Source organism: Rattus norvegicus, chromosome X (assembly GCF_021556685.1).
Source record: "Rattus norvegicus strain SHRSP/BbbUtx chromosome X, alternate assembly SHRSP_T2T, whole genome shotgun sequence".
Classification (NCBI taxonomy): Eukaryota; Metazoa; Chordata; class Mammalia; order Rodentia; family Muridae; genus Rattus; species Rattus norvegicus.
In genome coordinates, this window is record NC_141554.1 from 95,822,470 (window position 1) to 95,845,009 (window position 22,540).

Consider the following 22,540-nt stretch of genomic DNA (forward strand, 5'->3'; position numbering starts at 1 on the left):
TTTAACAAATATATCTTCTAAATAAAACTATTTAGTTTTATTTCATTTCACTGCAGAATAGTATTTGTAATTCTGATTTAAAATGTCTGTCTTAACTGTTTCAAAAATTATTTTCATGAGCTATTTCCTTTTTAATTATTTATTCTGCAATGTATACTGGCAAAAAAATAATAGATTTCCACTGACCTAGATCAGACAATGAAATCTGCTATAACAGCTATACTTTAAACTCTCAGAGCTCATCTCCTGTTTTGTCCACCTCCATTCAGTTTGTTGCAGCTCCCTAAGAATTATGGCTATCGATTGATCATGTTTTTTAAGTATCAAACTTGAAGACTTCAAACTAACTCCTTTCTGCTAGAATGTGCATTCCCTCCAAATATGCATGACTTTCCCCTCAGTGTTCTCCAATATATTTCAACTATTAGCTTCTGATGAAATATTGTTTATACAATATATTCAAAATGCTGTCTTAGAGTTTCATTCCTGTGAAGAGACACCATTACTGAGGTAGTAATTATAAAGGAAAAGATTTTATTAGGGCTGTCTGTAAGTTTCAGCATTGTAGGGTATGGGCACATATGTTACTGAAGGAACTGAGAGTTCTAAATTCTGGTCTGAAGACAGGCAGAATATGCAACAGGAAGTCATAAGGAGGATCTCTTTTCCTACTAGGCAGACAATAAAGATCTCAACATCTGCTCTAAAGTGATACACTTCCTCTAGTAAGATCATACCAACTCCTGTATTGCTATACCTCCTAATAGTGCTATTTTCCATGGCACGAGCATATTCAAAGCACCACAAATGAAACAACTAATATGCTAGCAGCATTCTCTGAAAATATTTGTACTTTGTGCCAATGCCTTAGTATTCTATGTCTATTTAAGAGGCACCATGACAATGATAAGTCCTATAAAAGCATTTAATTAGAGCTTGCTTTAAGTTTTATAAGAGTAGCTCATTTAATTCATTGTAGAAAGCATGGCCATGTGCATACTAATGTGTACTGGTATTCTCAAAAGAAAGCATTTTGGCAAGTAGCCATCCAAGTAACTCCTGACTCTATTAATTACTATTGTCTGGAAAGTTAAAAATAAATGAAAGCAGCATTGGTCATGGCATTCAACAATAGTTCTGTTGAGTGGAAATGGCTCAATATCTTCTCTACTGTTTTAGTGATATTACATCACAGTTGGAAGCCATCTGAATGAAGACTAGCTAAGAAGCTGTTTTTCCCATGATTTACTGACACCTTGCTATGCTTGTGCTGTATGTTAAAGGAGCCCTTAACTCCTTGATGTGTGGCTTCTTTCATGAATTATCTTCCAATATATCAGCTGTTTTCCTAAGAGGAGGTAATTTAAATGCAGAAATAATATTTAGGGTACACATTATGCCTTAGACACACTTGATATTCCCAAATTACTTCTGATTTATTCTATTAAAAGGGATATAAATCAATTTAAATATAGAGAACAACAATTAGAAAGAGAGCAAGAAAGGATGGGTAGAAAGACTTGGGGTATTAAAATAAAGAGGGAAAACATATTTAATCAATAAAATTTAAATTATATTATAGCATACACTAACAATTATATTAAAAGAAAATATATGTCGCATTTTGAAAGAGTTTATAAAATGTGGATATTATTTTAAACATAATCACATTGTTCAACTATTACATTATAAATTTGAAATTACTGGCAAAATTTCAGTGAAACCATTCTCAACAAAATAACTTAAAATACAAGAAATACATATCAAATTCAATATTGTTTGATCCAAACCACAGCAAACATCTGGGATTTTAAGTCAGCTACCATTTTCAAGACAGCAGAAAATTTGTTGGAATATACACGGTAGGTATTCTATTCACAAGAGAAGATTTGGATGTTTCCTTATCAATATCTATTCTTTGAAGCAGCATAAAACTATAGAAGGAGGACTATAAGAAACTGTAACCATGATTTTTTTTTTATGTTTTATGGCATCTCTTCCTAAAATATCTATAGAATTATTTTGAAATGGAATAGTAATTCTTTTTTATTTCTTTTATTGGATTTTTATTTACATTTCAAATGTTGTTCCCTTTCCCGGTTTCCTGGACATAAGCTCCCTAACCTATCCCACTACCCTTCTTCTATAAGGGTGTTACCTTCCCCATCCACCCCCTCCCATGACATTACCCTACACTGTGTGTCCAAACTTGGCAGGACCAAGGGCTTCTTCCATTGGTTTCCAGCAAAGCCATCCTCTGCTACATATGCAGTTGGAGCCCAGGGTCAGTCCATGTATAGTCTTTGGGTAGTGGTTTAGTTCCTAGGAGTTCTTTTGGGTAGGCATTTTTGTTCTTATGGAGTTGCAAGCCCTTTCAGCTCCTTCAGTCCTTTCTCTAATTCCTCCAATTGGAATCCAGTTCTTAGATCAATGTTTGCAGCTCGTAATCGCCTCTATATTTGATATGCTCTGCCTGTGTCTCTCATGAAACATCTATATCTGGTTCCTGTCAGCCTGCACTTCTTTGCTTCATCCATCTTATCTAGTTTGGTGGCTGTATATGTATGGGCCACATGAGGGGCAGGCTCTGAATGGGTTTTCCTTCTGCCTCTGTTCTAAACTTTGCTTCCCTATTCCCTGCCAAGGGTATTCTTGTTCCCCTTTTAAAGAAGGAGTTAACCATTCACATTTTGGTTATCCTTCTTGACTTTCATGTGTTCTGTGCATCTAGGGTAATTCAAGCATTTGGGCTAATAGCCATTTATAAATGAGTGCATACCATGTGTGTTTTTCTGTGATTGGGTTACCTCACTCAGTATGATATTTTCCAGTTCCCTCCATTTGCCGATGAATTTCATAAAGTCATTGTTTTTGGTAGCTGAGTAATATTGCATTGTGTAGATGTACCACATTTTCTGTATCTATTCCTCTGTTGAAGGGCATCTGGGTTCTTTCCAGCTTCTGGCTATTATACATAAGGCTTCTATGAACATAATGGGGCGTGTGTCTTTGTTATATGTTGGGGCATCTTTTGGATATATGCCCAAGAGAGGTATAGCTGGGTCCTCAGGTAGTACAATGTCCAATTTTCTGAGGAACCTCCAGTTTGATTTCCAGAATGGTTGTACCAGTCTGCAATCCCACCAACAATGGAGGAGTGTTCCTCTTTCTCCACATCCTCGCCAGCATTTGCTGTCACCTGAAACTTTTTAAGTTGGAGACCATCTAGAGTTGACTTGTTTATGCTTTATTTTATCTTTCTATCTCAATACCTTTTATGGCTAAACAATTGCTATAAAAGAATGTGATTAAAATGAGCATTGTCCTTATAAAACTATTTTTTCATAGCATATATACACATACCCATATATAGGTGCATATATCCTAAAATATAGATTGCCTAGAATATTCCAACAAGAGAATGATAACTTCCTTTTAGTAGCTAAGGAATATGTATACTTCAAAATAAATTTCAAATGTATAATGTAGACAGACCATATTCTTATATCAGGATACAACAAAATTCAAATCAAAGAGGTGACCAACAGAAAATTATATCATAATTTTTAGATGATGTTTGTCTCATAATGTCATGTCCTTACATTAATTCTCTGTTTTTTTTTAATTTAGTTTAATCATTTTGGTTTTATTATCTACTTAGTTTTTTCTGTTTTTTTTCTTAATGGTTCTTTGCATACAATAGCTTCTACATTCATACATTTTTTGGGGGATTCCTCATTGTGCAAACAAGTGTCTCTCTCTCTCTCTCTCTCTCTCTCTCTCTCTCTCTCTCTCTTTCTCTCTCTTTCTACACACACACACACACACACATTTCTTGGGTTATTTTTCTTCTGTTTGTTTTTATTGTACAATTGCAAATATGCTTAATTTGCTTTATTATATTATATATAACTATATTGTTTATAAAACTTTTTTTTTTGTTTTCCAATGAGTCAGAAAGGGAGTGGATCCAGATGGGAGGGGAGGTGTGGAACTCATAATAAGAATAAAACAATTACTGTAAAAAAAGTAATAAAAAAAGAAAAAGCAATTAAGAAAATTCTTCATAGATTCAGAAAGAGACTATAAAATATATTAAATGAATAGCTGTATAGTGCACTACCATTAGGATTTTGGGCATGTCAAGATATTACTTTATTTCTTAGCATTTCATCATCAGCTCTACCAATCAAATGTTAGAGAGGCAAATTGACATTATGAAATATTATTCTTCATTCTATAGATTTGGAAATTCATCTCATTGTATTTTAAACACTCATATTTTCATACAGCTGTTTCCTTATTCACATTTGTCCTTTAGCTTTTCATTATTTAGCATCCATTTGCTGTTAGCCTTTTATTTGATTTAGTTTGTTTTCCATTGATGTAACTTGTCCTTCCTTTTCTGTTTAACAGTTAACTCTCCATCTCCCTGCAATCTCAGATCTGCACACCACTCTCTAGACTACAGCTCAGCCTGCTACTCTTGAGGTCTGCTGCTTCCTGGAAAATAAGGTTAGATACCTAGGCCCAGATACAACCTGTTAGGATCTCAACAAGCAGAGCTGCTGTAATGTCTGTCCATCACATATGTGCACAACTACTCTGCTTGCAGTACCGTATCTATACTCCATTTCCTGTTCCATAGCTCAGCCTGCCTCCTGGTAGGTGCTCCTTGGACAACCAGGACAACTAGCATTGTCTACTTCCCTGGAGGCCCATTTCCACCCAAAACCACAAGAGGCCTGCTGCCATTAAATGTGACTACTAGGACTATCTGCAATCCCAGAGGTCTGCTACCACCAGTGACTACCATGTCAGTCAACACCAGACATAAACAGATGGATAAGGCTAACTGAAGAACCAACAAAATCCAGGGCAATATGGTAACATCAGAACCCAGCTCCCTACTACAGGAATACCTGGAAAACCTAACACACCTGAAGAACTAGACAACATGCTTCCATCTTATTTTATGAAGATGATAGAAGCCTTTAAAGAAGAAAGACATAAACCCCTTACAAAAATATAGGAAAATACAATGAAACAGAGGTATTTGAAAAAGGAAATGAATAAATATAACAAAATAAAATAAAATATAATAAAAATGTGAAGAAACTAAATCTCTTCAATATCTGAAAATGGAAAGAAATGTAATAAAAAATACGCAAATGAGACAACCCTTGAGTTGGAAAACTGGGAAATAGAACAGGAACTACAAATATAAGGATCAAGAAGAGAATATAAAAGTTGGACTGCAAAATCTCAGATGAAGAAGATATGATAGAAAAAATTGTACCCCAGTCAAAGAACATGCAGAATTTAAAGAGTTTCTAAAACAAAACGTCTAGGAAATTTTGGAGAATATGAAAAGACCAAATCTAAGAATAAACTTTGAATAGAAGAAGGAGAAGACTCCCAGATTAAGTGCCAAGAAAATTTCTTCAAAAAATCATAGAAGAAAATTTCCATAAAATAAAAAAGAGATGGATATAAAGGTACAAGAAAGTTACAGCACACTAAACAGATTGAACCAGGAAAAAAACACATCCTCCTGCCATATAATAATCAAAACACTAAATATACCAAATAAACAGAGAATATTAAAAACTACCAGGGAAAATGTCCAATTACCATATAAAGGCAGACTTATAAGACCTAAAGCTGATATCTTAAGACAGACTCCAAAAACCAGAAGGGCCTAGACAGATATGTTGCAGACCCTAAGGCACAATCAATGTTAGCTCAGACTACTATACAAAGTAAAAGATTCAATTACCATACAGAGAAACAAAGATGTTGCATGACAAAACCAAATATAAGCAATAATTTCTACTAATCCAGTCCTACAAAGAATACTAAGAAGAAAACTCCAAGACAAGGAAGTTAACTGTACCCAAGAAAAATCAAGGAATTAATAACTTCAGAACAATACTAAAAAGAATGGAAGCACACACATGCACCACACCTTCACACATACTAACATCACCAACATCAATATAACATGAACTAAAAGTCATTGGTCATTAATATTTCTCAACATCAATGTATTCAATTCACCAATCAAAAGATACAACCTGTAAGAGTAGATGCATAAAGAGGATCCATAATTCTGTTGCATAAAAGAAATAGACATTAGGAAAAAAAGACAGGCATTAGCTCTGAGTAAAATGCTGAAAATTTCATAAAAGAGGCATTACTAAATAATAAACCACATGTCAAAATACATATTTCAATAGTGGGAGACTTTAACATTCCACTCTCATCCATGGACAAGACATTAAAACAGAAACTAAATAGAGACATAATGAAAGTAACAGAAGTTGTGAAACAAATGGATCCAACAGGCATCTATATAAATCTATATAATATTTAATCCTAATACAAAAGAATATATGTTTTTCTCTGGCTCTCATGAAACCTTCTTCAAATTTGACCGTGTACTCACTTCAAAAGCAAGCCTCAATACACACAAGATTGAAATAACTCTGCATGTTATCAGATAACCATGGATTAAAACTGGACTTAACAACAACAGAGTCAGCACAAAGCCTACAAATTCATATCAACTAAACAACTGTCAACTCAATGACCACTGGCTAAGAGAAGAAATAAAGACAAAGACTTTCTAAAATTCAATGAAAATGAAGGCACAATATACTCAAAATTTTGGGAAACAATGACAGCAATTCTAAGAGGAAAGTTCATAGCACTAAGTGCCTTCATAAAGAAATGAGAGAGTTATCATACTGATGATTTGAAAACATACCTGAAAGCTCTAGAGAAAAGAACCAAACATACCCAGGAAAAGTAAGTTTCAAGAAAAAATGAAACCCAGGATTGAAATCAATTAGAAAGTAAGACAAAAATAAAAAGAATCAACAAAACTAATAGGCGGTTGTTTGAGAAAATCAACAACATATACAAACCCTTAGCCAAACTAATTAAAAAAGACACGGAGATAGCATTCAAAGTTAAAAAAAAATCAGAAATGAAAATGAAGACAAAACAGACATTGAAAAAATTGAAAAAAAATAGCTAAATGTTACTTCGAAAGCATATATTTCACAAAATTTCAATGAAATGGATGATTTTATAGATAGATAACACTTACCAAGTTAAATTAAGATCATGTAAACTATTCGCAAAGTCCTATAACCCCTAAGGAACTAGACACAGTCATTAAAAGCCCCCCAAATCAAAAAACGTACAACAAAACAACAAAAACAAACCAAAAACAAACAAAAAATCAAAGCCAGATATTTTAGCACAGAGTTCTACCATACTTCTCAAACTATTCCACAAAGTAGAAACAGAGGGAATATCATAAAATGGATTTTGTGAGACCCCTGTCAGCCAGACATACAAGCCACACAAGGACAAAAATATAAATAACATTTCAAATCTGTCCATCAATATAACCTGCCATATAAGCAAATTCAAAAAAAAAGCAACATGACCATCTCATTAAACATTGAAAATGCCTTTCATGTTAAAACTTTTGCACAGATCAGTGCTACAAGATATAAAACTAAACACAATAATGGCAATATTCACAAGCCCATAGCCAATATCAAATTAAATGGAGACAAACTTAAAGCAATTCCACTGAAATCACAGAAAAGGCAAGGCTGTCCACTCACTTTGTATCTCTTTTATGTTGTACTTGAAGTTTTAACTGGAGCAATAAGAAAACAAAGGAGATTAAGGCGATATAAATTGGAAAGGAAGAAGTCAAAGAATCTCTATTCTCAGATGATATGATAGTATGTATAAGTGTTGCCAAAACCTGTACCAGACAAGTACAACTGATAAACATATTCAGCAAAGGGGCTGGATACAAAATTAACTAAAAAAATAAAATCAGTTGCTCATTTTCATAAATGGGCTAAGAAAGATAAACTAGGAAAACAACATCCTTCACAAAAGCCATACAAAATATGCAATAGTTTGGCATAACTCTAACCAAGCAAGTAAAAGACTTGAAAGACAAGTACTTCAAGTTTCTGATGAAAGAAAAATTGAAGAATATGTCAGAATTTTGAAAGATCTCCCTGTTCATAGTTCACTAAGATTAACATAGAAAAATGCCAATCTTACCAAAAGGAATGTACAGATTTAATGCAATTCCCATCAAAATTCTAACACAATTCTATTTTGTTTGTTTGTTGGCTTGGTTATTGTTTTATTTTGTTTTAGCTCATTTTACAATCCAGTCATTATCCTCCTCTCCGTGTCTGCCCTCCTACAGTTTATCATCACATTCCTCCACCCCTGTCTTCAAGAGGATGCCCACATGCCAGCCACAATGCCAGACCTCCCTACTCCCTGGGGCCACAAGTCTCTCAAGTGATAGATGCATCTTCTATCACTGAGGCCATGAGGTAGTTCTTTGTTGTATATGTGTCGGGGATCTCACACCAGCTAGTGTATTCTCCCTGGTTGTTGGCCCAGTGTCTGAGAAATCTTGAGGGTCCAGGTTAGTTGAGACTGCTGGTCTTCCTGTAGAGTCACCCTCTTCCCCAATTTCTTCTACTATTTCCCTAATTATTCCATACAGACCATGGCAGAACAATTCTCAACATCATATTGAAAAGAAAATTAAAAACAAAACAAAACAGGATAGCTAAAACAATCCTGTGCAATAAAAGAACTTCTGGAGATACTACCATCCTTGACCTCAAGCTATACTACAGAACACTAGGAATCAGACAGATTGATTGATGGAATTGAAATGATGACCCAGAAATAAAGGCATGCAGCCAAGTATACTTGACTTTTGACAACGAAGCCAAAATCATACAATGGAAATATCATCAACAAATGGTGATGGTCTAACTGGTTGCCTCCATGTAGAAGAATGCCAATAGATCTCTTTCTTACTCTCCACAAAACTCAATTCCAAATGGGTCAAAGACCTCAACAAAAATGGAATATACTAAATGTAATTGTGCAGAAAGGGTGCAATAGCACTGGACTCATTGTCATATGTGACAACTTCCTGAAAAGAACACAAATGGGTCAATGATAAATGCGATCTCATGAAACAGGAAAACTTCTATAAAGGACACAGTCAATAGAACCAAATAGCAGCATTTAGATTCAAATCATCTTCATCAACTCTACATCCAACAGAGGTCTATTAGTGAAATATAGAAAGAACTTAAGAAGTTAGACATACATACATAGGTACAAAAAAAAAAAAAAACAAACTAAACAAAACAAGTAACCAAATTAAAAAAAATTGGGTAGAGATCTAAGAGGAATTCTTTTTTTCCTCCATCTTTATTAACTTATTTACATTTCAATTTTTATTCCCTTTCCCGGTTTCTGGGCCAACATCCCCCAACCCCTCCCCCTCCTCTTCTTTATTGGTGTTCCCCTCCCCAGCCACCCCCATTACCACCCTCCCCCCAACAATCACGTTCACTGGGGGTTCAGTCTTGTCAGGACCAAGGGCTTCTCCTTCCACTGGTGCTCTTACTAGGCTATTCATTGCTACCTATAAGGTTGGAGCCCAGGGTCAGTCCATGTATATAGTCTTTGGGTAGTGGCTTAGTCCCTGGAAGCTCTGGTTGGTTGGCATTTTTGTTCATATGGGGTCTCCAGCCCCTTCAAACACTTTCAGTCCTTTCTCTGATTCCTTCAACGGGTGTCCTGTTCTCAGTTCAGTGGTTTGCTGCTGGCATTTGCCTATGTATTTGCCATATACTGGCTGAGTCTCTCAGGAGGGATATACATCTGGTTCCTGTCAGACTGTACTTCTTTGCTTCACCCATATTATCTAGTTTGGTGGCTGTATATGTATGGGCCACATGTCGGGCAGGCTCTGAATGGGTGTTCCTTCTGCCTCTGTTCTAAACTTTGCCTCCCTATTTCCTCCCAGGGGTATGCTTGTTCCCCTTTTAAAGAAGAAGTGAAGCATTCCAAAGCAGAATTCTTAATGGAAGAAACTTGAATGGCTGAAATGTTCAACATCTTTAATCATCAGGTTTATGCAAATCAAAATGACCCTGAGACTCCACCTTATACACATCAGAATTACTACGATAAATAACTCAAGTGAAAGCACAAGGTGTTAAGGATGTGGAGCAAGGGGAACATGAATACATTGCTGGTGAACAACCAACAACTCTGGAAATAACTTTGGTGTGTTCCAGAAAATTGGGAATAATTCTATCTCAAGACCCAGCTATACTACTGTTTGGCATATAGCTAAAAAATGTTCCACCACACCACAAGAACATGTGCTCCACTATGTTAACAGCAACTTTATCCATAATAGCCAGAAACTGGAATCAACCCAGATCCCACTCAATTAGGGAATGGATACAGAAAATGTGGTTTCTTTATACAATGTAATTAACTATTGAAATCAAGGGCATCATGAACATTACAGGCAAATGGATGGAACTAGAAAACATCATCCCGAGTGAATTAACCAAGACCCAAAATAACATGCATGGTATATACTGACTGATGAGTGGATATTATCTATTAAGTAAAAGATACCCATTCTACTCTCCATCAAACCACATAAGTTAAACAAAAGGTATACCCAAACAAGAATGCTTGAATTTCACAGAAAAAAAAAAAAACCAACTGAGGGAATAAAATAGTCACAAGAAGCAGATGGATGTGACTAGTCGGGAGATGGGATACAGAGGGAGATGTAGGGATGTGCAGAATAAAGTGTGTGGAGAGACAGGAGAGAGGATCAGAAGGAATGGAAACTGGCTGCTTGTATAGGTGGGACATGGGGAATCTCAAGGGTCTTGGGTTGGGGTAGGCTCCCACAAATCTAAGGCGATACTCTCAGCAATGGAAATATGAAACCGGAAGTGTCTACTACGTTTAGGCAGGCAATAACCCTACAAAATTTCAGTCCAAATTTTGTCCATTCTACAAGAATGGCAGGGACAAAGATAGAGACTGAGACCACAGACAATCAACTGGTCCAATTTGAGACTCATCCCTTGGGCAAGCTCCAATCTCTGACCCTACTTTTGATATTTTGTTATGCTTTCAGAAAGGAACCTAGTATAACTGTCCTATGAGAGGCTCCACACAGCAGCTGACAGAAACTGTTGCAGATGTCCATAGCCAAAACATTGGAGGGAACTCGGGAGATCATGTGGAAGAGATGGGGAAAGATTGTCTGGAAGGGGATATGAAGTGCACAGGAAGACCAAGAGAGCTTGATCTTTGGGGGATTGCAGAGGCTGAACAACCAACCAAGTAGCATATTTGATTGAAATAATATTTTTAGACCAAGAGTTTATCCAATATTCATGTACATTACCTTCGCAAATCAACTGTGAACAGAAGCTATGTGAACTTGTACCTGGATTGTGATGAGTTTCCTTACCCAGTGAAGGTCCTCAAAGCTAGGGCACTCAGGTCCTGAAAGGCAAAACTCAAGACACTAACAGTCTTGGGGTACAGAACAATACTCCTTTTTGCTTTAGGTATAGTAATATCATTGCCTTGCAATGTACAAATTTCCTCCAGTCTTCTGATGTGGCCCCTTTTACTTCAATTCAAAATTCCTGTGGCGTGAACCTGGTTCCTGCCTCCTTCTGAAACACTATTCTTATCAACAATTATTTTCTGCCTTTTCTCACATTTGTCTGCATACACTGTAGGACATGTGGTTACTAGAGTTAAATTACTAATCACAAATCTCAAAATGTTATAATCAATGTCTTATTCCTAGCAAATTAAGTACAAGTTCCTAAGTCTGCTTATAAAATCTCATAATATAAGTCAGGTTATATTTTCAAATTTTAGTCATTTTATTTGCTTAAAATTTTTTAATTGTGCAAATGATCAAAATACTGCTGTCAGTTTCCTAACTTCATTTATTGTAACCATCATCCTTTCTCAGTTGTCTTGGTTTAATAATACTATTTATCATTCTTTCTGCACTTCATTTATTTCTAGCTATGATTTTACTAATTCTTAAATTCCTGCTTAAAGTTTTATTTCTTTTCACATGAAACTTCCTTATTTCATCTGTTATATGCAACCCTTTTCACTGTTTAAGAGATTACACCATTTACTTCAGACTGCCTTTTGTTTTGTGCCTTAAATCTTTTTGTCTGTGTCTTACTTCTTACACTTATGTGAAATCTCTTTTAGTTTGTAGCCTGTTACATATACCAGTACCTTTCTCAAATACTACCATTATGCTTTGTATATAGCAGATGATAAATAGGTAGCTGTTGAACTGAGGTGAGTAACTACTTTTTTGCTTGAGGATATCTGGGTGTTCAGTGTCTTGTAAAATTACTAGGAATGAAAGAAGGTGAACAGTGTTCCATTATTCAAATCCCTGCTTTTGAATCATCAGTGAAAATTACGATGAAGCATGGCAAAAGTTAATATAAGACTTAATGTTGATTCTTTTTGCAAAGTGCAACTAGTGATATCAATAATTTATTTTCTGATCTAGGTACTCTAATAGGGACAAGAGAACATATTACAATTATAATGGGTCTGGAAAGAAATATCATTAAGAATAATTCCTGCTCTTTCATAGGACCAATGTTTGATTCACAGCATCTGTATGGTTACTAATAACCCTTCTATATGAGTGTTCCCCTTCCCATTACCGCCCTCCCCCCAACAATCACATTCACTGGGTAGCTCCAGTTCCAGGATATTTGATGACATCTTCTGTTTTCTACAAGCACCAGAGTCATACCTGGTACACATACACTTCACCTAAAATAATAATAGGTGGTGGCAAAATAAACATAAAATAAGATTTGCAGTAAACATACTGGACAACTTAAAACATTAGTCTACTTTATGCCAAGCTTAACTCACATTATTATACATTCTTTATGCTAATAGAAGTTGGGAACAACTGGGAAAGAAAAGATGGCGATCATATTCACCAGCTTTAGAGATTGCAAGCAAAATAGTAACTATTAGGAAACATATTATATTTTATTGGATATTGTCTTTATTTACATTTCAAATGCTATCCCCTTCCTAAGTTTTCCCTCCAGAAAACACCTATCCAATCCCCCTTCCCCGGCTTCTATGAGGGTGCTCCCCCCTTCCCCCTGAACTCTCTCCCACCTCCCCACTCTAGCATTCCCTTACACTGGGATATCTAGCCTTCCACTGATGTCCTACAAGGCCATCCTTTGTTACATATGCTGCTAGAGCGATGGGTTGCTCCATGTGTACTCTTTTGTTGGGAGCTCTAGAGTGTCTGGTTGCTTGATATTGTTCTTCATCCCATGGGTTGCAAACCCTTCAGCTCCTTTAGTCCTTTCTCTAACTCTTCCACTGGGGACCCTGATCTCAGTCCAATGGTTGGCTATGAGCATCTACCTCTGTATTTGTCAGGCTCTGTCAGAGTCTCTCAGGAGACAGCCATATGAGATTCCTGTCAGCATGCATTTCTGGACATCCTCAATAATGTGTTGGTTTGGTGACTGCATATGGGATGGATCCTCAGGTGGGGCAGTCTATGGATGGCCTTTCCTTAAGTCTCTGTTCCACACTTTGTCTCCGTATTTCCTCCTGTGAGTATTTTGTTTCCCCTTCCACAAAGTACTGAAGAATCTACACTTTGGTCTTCCTTTTTCTTAAGTTTCATTTGGTCTGTAAATTGTATCTTGGGTATTCTGAGCCTTTGGGCTAAAATCTACTTATCAGTGAGTGCATACCATGTATGTTCTTTTGGGACTGGGTTGCCTCACACAGGATATTTTTAGATTTTCATGAAATTACTGTTTTTAAATAGTTGAGTAATACTCCATTTTGTAAATGTTGCACATTTTCTGAATTCATTCCTCTGTTGAAGGACATCTGGGTTCTTTTCAGCTTCTGGTTTGCCCAGTGGGGGCAGGGAGTGGGGGAAGGCAGGTACAGCAGAGTATCTTCTTTCTTGTTGGTTCTTCTTAAGGCAGCAGAGCTGGAAGAGCATCAGTGGAATGGAAGAATTTGTCTTACGAGATATGGAGGTAAGACTTGGTTCTTCAAGATATTTAGAGTTGCTGTATAATAAAAATAAAGTTTACTTATCTAAGTTACTATGCTGCTGTAACTGACCTGTCTTCTGTGTTCCTCTCAGGCCAGAATTGCAATCTCTGGCACTTTAACACCTCTTCCTAAATCAGCAAAGGATTATATAAATAGTGTTTGTACTATCTCAGCAAGAACTATGGGCTCTAACTTTCAGCTTCCTAGTTAGAGGTAACATGAAGAAAAAGGAACACTTTGATAAGTGATTACAGCCTTTATTACTAAGATTATTATTAAGCCTTTATTATTAAGATGTTTCCTATGAAAGCTATCTACGAGTGAAGGTGGAAAGATCATAAGTGGGGAAAGGAAAAAGTTATTCGAAGTGGGAAAAAGCAAAAGTTTCTACTCTAAGGTGGGAAAGGCAAAAACTTCTCCTAAAGAGAAAGAAATTTTCTTCTATCTAGTTGTTCTCATCTCTTTGTCCTCAGTACTTATTCATGTTTTTGAATACATGATCAAATGTTAAAAACTTCATCACAAGTTCACACAATAAATCAAATCAAATTGAAATAGAAGTTTATAACAGAGAATGTTTATATGCATATCTATTAGGAGTAATTATCTGACTAAATATATATCAAGTGTTACAGTTCCACAGGTTCACTGAAGGTTTAAAACCATAACTAAGTTATTAGTGACTTTTTTATAGATAAACCCAGTCAATATTTTGTCTTCTGTCCTAGCACCTATAATAAATCATTATTACCCTTTTTATGACTTTTAGTAAATTGTTATAAAACATATTAGAATGTGCTCTGAGTAGGAGGAAGTCTGGTTACTATCTAATATCAATTAACTGGTGACACTTGGGAGACTGGCAGATTCTCACTTCAGTTTTGACTATCAAAGAAGGACCTAATAACAGTCCCACTGTGAAAGACCTTAATAATCACTGCTATAATTTTAGGTATGAGTACTTCTAGGATCATCATTAGACTTAAGAAGTCATCATATTTGTATATATAACATCACTGCAAGATAGTATATTTCATAGATCTGAAGAGATACGATCCAAATGGGTGGGCTATTACTTAATGATTGTTGTATATGTTTAATAACAACAGGAGAACCATATTGATAGCAGAAATGTTTCCTAAAATGAATTCATTTATAGCCTTTCTGATTAAGGGCGAACCTGTGACAGATTATATAATAATCCAAAGCAAGGAGATCACCTGCTCATTATAAACTTGTTTCATTATGGATCCAGACACTGGCTATTATAAATAATTCTGCTATGAACATAGTGCAGCATGTGTCCTTGTTATATGTTGGACCATCTATTGTGTATATGCCCAGGAGTGGTATATCTGGGTCCTCAGTTAGTGCAATGTCCAGTTTTCTGAGGAACCTCCAGACTGATTTCCAGAGTGGTTGCACCAGCTTGCAATCCCACCAATAATGGAGGAGTATTCCTCTTTCTCTACATCCTCACAAGCATCTGCTGTCACCTGACTTTTTGATATTAGCCATTCTAACTGCTATGAGGTGGAATCTCAGGGTCGTTTTGATTTTCACTTCCATGATGACTAAGGATGTTGGACATTTTTTTTTCTTTTTGGTGCTTCATGGCTATTCAATAGTTCTCAGTGGAGAATTCTTTGTTTTTCTGTGTACCCCATTTTTAATAGGGTTATTTGATTCTCTGGAGACTAACTTCTTGAGTTCTTTGTATATATTGGAATTACCCTCTATCAAATGAGAATTGGTAAAGAACATTTCCCAGCCTGTTGATTGACACTTTGTCTCATTGAAATTGTCCATTGCCTTACAGAAATGTTGCAGTTTTATGAGGTCCCATTTGTCCATTGTTTATCTTAGAGCATAAGCCATTCATGTTCTGTTCAGAAAAATTTTCCCCAGTGCTCATATGTCAGATATAAGATTGACAATGACCTTTTCCCAATCTGTTAGTTGCTGTTTTGTTTTATTGACAGTGTCCTTTGCCTTACAGAAGCTTTGTAATTTTATGAGATCTCATGAGCATAAGCCATTGGTGTTCTGTTCAGGAAAATTGCCCTTGTGCCTATGTGTTCGAGGATCTTTTCAACTTTCTCTTCTATTACTTTCAGTGTATCTGGTTTTATTTGGAGGTCCTTGATCCACTTGGAGTTTAGCTTTGTACAAGTCAAAAAGAATGGATCATTTTTCTGGTATTGCTTTGGGGAAAAGGATTGAACTTCTGAGGGCCAGCAGAAAGAATGGAAAGAGGTGACCTTGGGAGGAAGGGGGTGGGAGGACATTCAGGAATATATAAGAGACCTGGAAAGTGAGAGAATCTTTAGGACTCAAAGGGAGGGTGGGACAAAAGAAGAAACGTCTTATAGTTGGGAGAGGGAAATTATTGAACCCACCTCCAGTATCCCATAGTCATAGGTTTGATCCATAATTCTTTCTGTCTGAAAGATATGCAGGGTTGGAAATGGAGAAGAGCCTGAGGAAAAGAAGGTCCAGGATAGGCAAAAAATAGGGTCCACCTCAAGGGGAGGACCCAAGACCTGACAACATTCCTGAAGCTATGCGGCATTCACCAAAATGGACTGCCCTCCAAAAGACCCCACAAGCAGTTGAAAGAGTCAGATACAGCTATGTGCACACAACCAATGAGTAGAAACTGCTGACCCCTCTGGTTGAATTAGGGAAAAGCCTGAGGAAATTCAGGATTGCATCCTTGTAGGAGGACCAGCAGTCTCAATTAAACAGGAGACCCGAGATCGATACTCAGATACTGGATCACCAACCAGGCAGCATACACCAGCTGAGTTGAGGCTTCCAACACATATATAGGAAAGGACTCCCTGGTCTGTATTCAGCCAGAGAAAGTGAACCTAACCTTCAAGAGACTGGAGGCCCCAGGAAGTTTAGAGTTCTGGTGGGGTAAGTAGTGTGGGGACAGACTTGTGGAGACTGAGGGGTGGGAAGGGAGGATATATGGGATGTGGAACAGTTTGGGGTGGACCTGGATGGGAATAAACTGGAGTGTAAAAGTAAATTAATTAATTAAAAAAAACAATGGATCAATTTTCATTTTTCTCCATGCTGACTGCCAGTTGAACTAGCACCATTGGTTGAAAATGCTGTCTGTTTTCCACTGGATGTTTTTAGCTCCTTTGTCAAAATCAAGTGATTATAGGCACAGGGGCTCACTTCTGGGTCTTTAATTTTATTCTATTGATCTACCTGCCTGTCTCTGTACCAATATCATACAATTTTTATCACTATTGCTCTGTAATACAGCAAGAGATCAGGGATGGTGATTCCCCTGGAAGTTCTTTTACTGTTGAGGACAGTTTCCACTATCCTCAGTTTTTTGTTATTCCAAATGCACTTGACAATTGCTCTTTCAAACACTGTGAAAAATTGAGTAGGAATTTTGATGGGGATTGCATTGAATCTGTGGTATGTATTTGTCAAGATTCCTATTTTTACTATATTAATCCTGCCAATCCATGGGCATGGGAGATCTTTCCATCTTCTGAGACCTTCTTCGATTTCTTTCTTTAGAAACTTGAAATTCTTTTCATACAGATCTTTCACTTGCTTGGTTAGAGTCTCACTAATGTATTTTGTATTATTTTTGACTATTGTCAAGGGTTTCGTTTCCCTGATTTGTTTCTCAGCCTGTTTATCTGTTGAGTAGATGAAGGCTACTGATTTGACTTATTTTTTATATCCAGCTACATTTCTGAAGTTGTTTTTCAGCTGTAGTAATTCTCTGATGGAATTTTTGGGGTCATGTAAGTATACTATCATAAGATCTGCACATAGTCGTAGACTGACTTCTTCCTTTCCAATTTATATCCCTTTGATGTCCTTTTTTGTCTAACTGGTCTGGCTAAGACTTCAAGTAGTATATTAAATAGGTAGGGAGAGAGTAGGCAGACTTGTCTAGTCCCTCTTTTTAATGGGGTTGCTTCAAATTTTTCTCCATTTAATTTGATGTTGGCTATACGTTTGCTGTATATTGCTTTTACAATGTTTAGGTATTGGCCTCTTTGTGTTGTAGGAGTTGGTGCAGAGCTAGTGCCCAAAGTCTGCTCCATATGCATGTATAAATTGGAAGGAACTCATGCCACTGGCTGGGTGTAGGTTCTCGCATCACTGGATCCCAGGCATCCCAGTTACTCCAGGTGTTGGGGCAGTTGTTGCAGTCTCCTCCCCTGTTTTTCTGGGCATGTTAGAGCTCCTGGGAGTCAAGCTTCCTCTGGGCATTGTGGCACTGCAGGAAAAATATTCTTACTGGTAGAATGGTGGCACAGTTGTTACAAGTCCTAATCTATTGATTTCTTATTTGTTGTGAGACCTTCATTATAGGAGAAATTAGATGCTCTTTAGTTTGACTGATCATAGACAACAGAAATCAATTTATTAGTTTTATTTAATTTTCAACATACTGTCTAGATATATTTGTTTCTATGTATAGACTAGTGCCATCCTCATTCTTGAAACTTCTTTTTCTTGCACCTAGATATGTTAATACAGAAATTCCTGGTGTTTCAAAGTTATGAGAATGACAGTGGAATACTCATACTAAAATAGAACATCCATATCAATTTCTCCAAAGTTCAACTAATATCAAGGAAAAGGGGCCAGTAGTCAAGTGAAAGCTGAGCAATGAGGAAGAAAGAAAATTCAAAAAATGGGGGCAAAACATAGGTATAGGAGTGAAATGGGGTTTAATTACATGAAGTGGAGCATGGTAGGTATGGGTTAAAAAAAGAAGACAGATGAGTATCACAAGAATGTGTTACATACATAATTGTAGTAAAAATATAATAGCAAATAAAATAAACTTACATTTTCAAAGTACCTATAAGAATTAAAAATATAAGTGATTTAATTGCAACAACTAAATTTCATATTTTCAGTAGATTAAGTAAAGAAGTTCATGTGTTTAGTTGTAGTTATTTTTACCTAAGCATCTTTGTCTAGTATTTTATTACCATTACTAAATTAAGGATATTACTTTAGATTTTCTATTAAAATATAATATAAACTGAATTTTTAATGTTTCTTTCAAATTGGCTTTATTTTATTTTATGTGGAACACATTCCCAATGGTTACATCTACAAAGCAACTATTGAACCTAAGGCTCAACAGACACTGTGGATGGGAAGGGGTAAAATATTTTAAGAGCCAAAGGATCAGAGATTTGCTGTCAGATTGTACCTCTCAGGAATGTCAGAAACTATAACCCTCTGATTCCAGTTCTCTATCCTAGTTCTCTCTCCCACCAGTCACTCCTCACAAAAGAATAATCTAGAAATCTATTCAATGGAATGTTCCTGGAATCTATGAGGATGACCCAAGCTAAGACTTTTAGCAATAGGTGATGTAGAACACAAAATGGTTCCCTCCAGTAATCAAATAAGCAATACTTCCAATGGAGGGATGGAGATACCAACACAGCCAGGAAACCTTCCACCCACAATTTTTCCTACATATAAAGGAGCAGAAAGTGAGGGAATGGACGACAAATGACCAGCTCTGAAAATATATATACTGGTAACATTATACAAACTGAACCGATTGCATTTAAAAATAAAACATATATACATATTCATACATATATGACATGACAATTAGTGAAAAAAAAAGGCCATGAATTTGAAATAGAGCAAGGAGTCGTATATGGGAGAATTTGGAGGGAGGAAAAGAAAGGGGGGAATTGTGTAATTATATTATATTATCAAAAATAAAAGAAAAATATTTCAACAGGATGTTTTTATCCTACATAAAGTTAAGAAAAACACATTAGGATTCTAGGAACCTTAGTTTTGAATCCTTTTTTGTACCCTTTAATATAAAAAATGTACAGAAGAAAGCTCAAACTTTCTATCTTCTTTATCTGTAATTCTTCAACATAGTGATTGTATAAGGTCTGGGAATTACAGACCTATGCCAAGGCAAGAACTTCAAATAGCCATCTATCTAAAATCATCAATTTCACAGGACTATGAAATGTAATCAAGTGGCTTCACATGAGTGAGGTACACATACAAGCTTCACATATGATAAAAGTACTAAATACATGTGTTATCTCTGATTTTATGAGTGAATACTCTAATAACAAAAGTGCTTTCTCTGGAAATATGTCTATGGCTATTATTCTGGCTATAATAACAATACAAAATTAAAAGACTGTAAACCATATTCACCTAACTACAAGACAGAAAAAAAGAAATGATTATTAAAATACTGATTGGAAACGTTTAACTCACAATGGTGTTTATACTTCTACAGTAGTTTTTATCTCTGTTTCATTTTTAGAAAAGGATATTTGAGTTACTAATATGCTCTGTGCTTATCCTATTTAGGTGATGATTTTTTATGCATCAATAAAATCAATTCTTCACCTACCACACAAAATTAATATAAATTAAGTGGAGAAAAACTGACAAAAAATTAGTGTTCACAAGAAAAATATAGGCAAATTTCCTATATCCTATTATTTTCAATAGTCCATATAGAATAGACTTGCTACCATCCAATCAAATATCAGCACAGGTAAACCAACAACAAATATGTGTCAGTAAAACAGAGATTTGTGTCCATTTCCGAACAAATACGTTAAAATAATACTCTCTATATGGATGATGTAAGGAAACCAATTAGTAATTCACTTTGAATAAATCTAGAAATGTTTACATTTTAAAAGAATTTAATTGAAAAATTTAATTCCAGGATCTTAGTTTCAAGTTTACAATTTTCAGGAAATCATCTTAAATGACTACCAAAAGAGATTTATATTATTTGTTTTTTCTAGAATTGTATTTCCTACAGTCAGTAAAGAATGCTATAGTTTAACTCACTTACATAAAATCTCTAGATACACAAGTTAGTCTTTCTTATTATTCTAAGTTTGCAAGATATGTGCATTTAAATAAGTGTGTTTCTGCTTATATTTTCAATAAAATGAAGTTTTCTTACAACAAACCTTCAGTACACCAACCTCTGTATAGGGGGATAAATAACTACATTAATAGAAGTTCAGATATTATGAGCAGTGGAATATTCAGATTGAGCTTCTAGTATGTGCGATTTATGTTTATCCTATTTACTTAGGTGGGTTACTGACTATTCTGTTCCCACTGTGAATGAAACAAAACAAAGGAGACAAACAAAAACAAAAAAATCAACCGCAATGCCACTGTAACAGAAATCAGAAATTACTTGTTAATAATTGGATATTGGGAGGTGACAAAGATTAGAATAACTAATACATTCATAAGAATATACCTCTGATCATTCTATACACTGAGCTTTTGGTGTAGGAATGAAATATAAGCAGCGATTGGAAAAGGAGTGCCTGATTCCAAAACTCAATGATATTTTTCTCTGTAGATTTTCTCAAGGAACTTGTTGAACCCTGATTTTAGAATTTTCTCCAGAAATTTTACTCTTACACTATATGAATATCAGAAGTAAGAGGGAGATAAGGTTGGATAGGGGGAGGAAAATATATTTTTGATAATAAAATATTTTGTATGGAAATTAAATTGTTGATACAAACCACCACATATCTATCTAATCTCGTGAAATATACAACAGAATACAAATGCTAATATAGCTTATGGAGAATAAGTGATAATGATAATGATATGAATCTAAACTATTAGATTCATATGTTCTGTCTACTATCCAGCTCTGGTGGGAACTTAGAGTTGAAGAAAAGTTTATGTGTGCATATGCTCATTCTGAATTTTCTATTCTTCTTTGATCTGATCCTAATAGAACTCTCAAAGAGTCTACTTTCAAAAATTACTTAAAACTTAATTTCTTTATATCAAAAATCTAGTTCCTTATATGTAAAATAAACTGTGATATCTCTTTCTTACTCTCTTTCTCTCACTTTCTGTCTGTACGTATAATACATATACAAATATATATATATACATATATATGTATATAGTCTTATATAGCATATATAAAGTATATGCAATTTATACAGCATAATACAAAGATAACACCAATACCAGGATGTCAGATAAAATTGTGACAAAAATCTCACATTAGAATTTCTTGGAAATGTATTCAAGAACATGGAGTTTGTAAAAGCTCACTGATTTCAACCTTACTTCTGGTAAATAACTTCTTTTTATACCATATATTTGCTATTCTAATATACGATTTCACTTTGAAATGCTTCAATATTATATAACATTCTCTAATAACTTTAAAAAATTAGTAGCTAGCCATATATGATTTGGATTACAGCTATCTTTGTTAACTTTGTTTAGCTCTATAACACCTTGAGTCATCAGAGAAGTTGAGAATTTAGGATCTTAACTTGAAAATTGTCCAAATAAGGTTGGCCTTGAGGTATATTTATGGAGAATATTTCTCATTGATAAATGATGTAGGAAGGCCCTGCCCACTGTGTGTGTCACCATGCTAGGCAGAAGGGCTTGGGTGGTGTAAGAAATCTTGCTAAGCATAATAAGTCTTTGAGTGAGCATTCTTGTACAATTTGGTTTTAAGTTTCTGCTTCAG